Raw genomic sequence first — 3,661 nt, forward strand, 5'->3', positions numbered from 1 at the left:
TTCTATGTGGCCTGCATATATATTCTCTTAGAACAAGGTAACGCCTTCCACTCTGCCTTCAAGCGCCTAGTTAGCAAGTGTACGTTCTGTTTTACAAACTTAGGAATGTCAGTAACTAGAACAGTGGGTTCAGTTTATGGCGGAGATGTGGAGTTTTCTTGAATCTTCATTCCAAGCAATTCCCTGTAAACCCCCCAACCCCCCCAAAAAAAAGTAAAGAAGAGAGTGTGTGTGTGTGTGTGTGTGTGTGTGTGTGTACACCTAAGCAAGTTGGAATGCTCTCTACAGTTTTGTAAGTTTGCCTAAGAGAGTTCCTTGGGCCAGGAGTCCACCTAAAAGTTGGAGGCAGACTTTTACATCTACTGCTATAGTTTATTACACGGAGACTTTACAATGGCAATGAACTTGCTGCTGTGCCTCCAGATAGAACAGCTGGTAGGGCATTTGAGTTTCTGGTAACTTTGCCCTTAATGTCTGGAGAGGTTCAGATTCATGAAAGGCACCACAGCAATCGGATATAGTCTAGACATACTAACTCTCTAGCAATAAAGATTATGTTTTATCAGACTAAAATACAACTCAAAGGTTGAAAAGTCCTGGGTTTGTGCCTTTTGATTCTCTTACTATAGTATTGTCCTAGCAAGTCTTCCTGTTATATAGGATCACAAACTGCCTGGGCCTGTGAGTGCCTACACTGTCCCACCTGCTACCTGGTGATTTTTGTCTCTGTCTTGATATATTTAAGGATTGACTTTGCAGCAAATCCTTAAAGGGGCTCTGCAAGTCTTTCTAAATCCTTCCTCCCTGATATTTAGCATCACACGTTCTATTGACGTTCTATCTTACCTCAAACTTTAGTAGGAAGACATACCTGTATTCTGTATTATCTGCCTAAGAGTGCTCTCAGGGTTAGCTGACGCCTCTGAACCAGTCAGCTAGTTAGAGCTTGGTTGCTTCTTTTTCTTTAATCTTCAGACATGGAGTCTCAAAACTGAAAGAAGAAAGTGTCTAAGCTCCTGGAACCAACTTTCTCTGAACTCAGGAGTTAATCAGGCTTGCAGTAATCCAAGGAGAGAGAGAGAGAGAGAGAGAGAGAGAGAGAGAGAGAGAGAGTGTGTGTGTGTGTGTGTGTGTGTGTGTGTGTGTGTGTGTGTGTGTGTGTGTGTGTGTGTGTCAGAAACTACAGATTACTGATGAAACAGTGAGGGTTGTCGGCTTTAATTTCCCCATCCCCTACTCTAGATCTATGGTAGCCTTGAAAGCTATCAGGCTATTACCACAATGAAGACCAGCCTAGCAACTGTTGGAAATACGTTTGCAACATCTGTAGGGAACATTGATTGTCTGAAATGTGTGGTTAGTTCAGTGGAAGCCGCCCACTTGGCAAGGCTGCCTTTATTTGGTGTCAGTCCAAGCTTGCTTAGCTTGATAGCATTTTCCCTTAAGCTGCCTTTTGAGAAACACGGGCAGTTTGACATCATGGCCGCCATAAGCAGCAGAGAGCTGCTAAGGTAGGAAGTACACTAATCACAAAGCTTAGAGGGAAAGCTGAAGAAGATGCTGTCTGCTCACTGGGGCTTTGGAAATTTCTGACCTTTTCTAGAAGTCAGATAATGCACGAGTACAGACTGACTATCACTGCTCAGGACCTAGTTGAAGGAGCCTCATCATTCACCAGGGGTGTAAGTGATGAGAGCATGTCTGTTTAAGGGAATTTGTCAAATTAGGGCAGTGTGAAGCTATGTAGACTGCAAACGGCATTACACATGGAAAGAACTGAACTTCACAAAAGTAATTCAGAAACTATCACTAGCTGTAGACAGGCATAGGGTACTGATTTTATAAACACTTCATTATTTAATGTGTCTAATTTTCAACAAATATATACAAAATGTGACCCAGTGTACAAGGGACCAGCAATAAATAGAAACTGAGGAAGAACAAATGTTGAACTTATTTCAACAAAGACTCCGAGTAAGCTAAATTAAATATTTTCCAATCTGCAGGGCACTGTTTAAAAGAGACAAGAAAGTATACTGCCTGACCAAAAGGGGAGGAAGAGGAATTAGAAGTGGTATGATGCACATGACTGTATTGTAGTGTCAAGACAGATGTAGTAGAATTGAAAATGAGGTTAACCTACGTCAAGAAACAAAATTATAAAGAACCAAAGTCTGAAGTTAGGAAGTGCAATTACCAAGTTAAAAAGTTGAAAAGGGATCTTAATGTCAACTAAGATGATGCTGTTCGAAGAGTGGGAAATAAAAGAACGAGCAGCTTTGCGCAGAGGTTACGACCACTTGCTGTGGGATTCCGAAGACCAGAGTTCAAATTCCAGCACCCATGAAGTCTGGGTATCCTGCAAAAGACCAATAATTAGCTCCAAGGGATTTGACGCCCTCCTCTGATCTCTAAATGCACACAGTCACTTGCACACATTCATATATTATATATACATTTAAAAAATTAAAAACCTAGCACACTTGAAGACCTATGGAGTACCACTTAATGTACCAATTTAGAATAAATGGGATTTTTTTATATAACCAGTTTACAGTCAGCTAACTGTATTTCCCAAAGACTGGGAAAATGTGTTCTCATTAAAACTTAAGCATGGATGTTCATTGTGCAAATAATAGCTACACACTCAAAATACCCAAACAAAATGTGATCTATACTAGAAATGAGGTATATATATATAGCATGGGTAAAAACTATAGCATGGGTAAAACTTGAGAACATATTAAATAAAACCTCTTGGATCAGTCACTGTATGCATGTCACATTCTGAGCGTTGGTGTAATAGATAATAGCCATCAAACAGCTCTTGGCTATCTGGAAATTATGGCAGCCAGTCTGCCCAACGCCTGGTTCCAGTTTTGTTAAGCAAGTTCACTCAGCCTCTTTCGGTTTTCAACAACCTCCAGTTAGCCAGAGTATTCCATTTTCCATTTTGTGTCACCTCTTGGCTTGCATACCCAAAACACCAGCTCAGAAGACAAGAGTGCAAGAACGTGAAAGGGGTTTGGCATATGTCGGGCTCTTTGTCTAAATGAATTTTGTGTGCAATTTAGAAAAAGATTAGCAAATCAACTTCCTGTCCACCAAGATGAGGCTTTAATTGTAGCATAAATATCCATGAACAAAGACTTCAACTAAAATTCAACCAGGAGCTTGCCTCCTCTCGTCTGTCTCTTCTCATGCATGCCCAATGTAGGCTCATCTCCACTAATCCAGAAGAGGTTGTGAGCACTCTATTCTGATGGACCTTGAACTATATGATCTAAATTAGTACCCATTCAGCTGTAGTAATCTATCAAAGAGTTGAGCTGAATCCCTCTAGAACAGCAATTCTCACCCTTCCTAGTGCTGCAACCTTTTAGAACACTTCCTCATGCTGTAGTGACCCCCCCAACCATAAAATGATTTCCATTGGTACTTCCTAACTGTAATTTTGCTACTATTATGAGTCATAATGTAAATATTTTTGGAGGCAGAGATTTGACATATGGGTCATGACCTACACGCTGAGAACCACTGCTCAAGAGCACCCCCATCTCCTGTGCTGTTACAAGCAAGCCCGATCATACACTCTTAGAAAATGACTGAACTTGGCTAGGTCTGCTTTTCCCACTACCTTCCTCACTTCTCTGATGGAGTC

Source organism: Mus musculus, chromosome 18 (assembly GCF_000001635.26).
Source record: "Mus musculus strain C57BL/6J chromosome 18, GRCm38.p6 C57BL/6J".
NCBI lineage: Eukaryota > Metazoa > Chordata > Mammalia > Rodentia > Muridae > Mus > Mus musculus.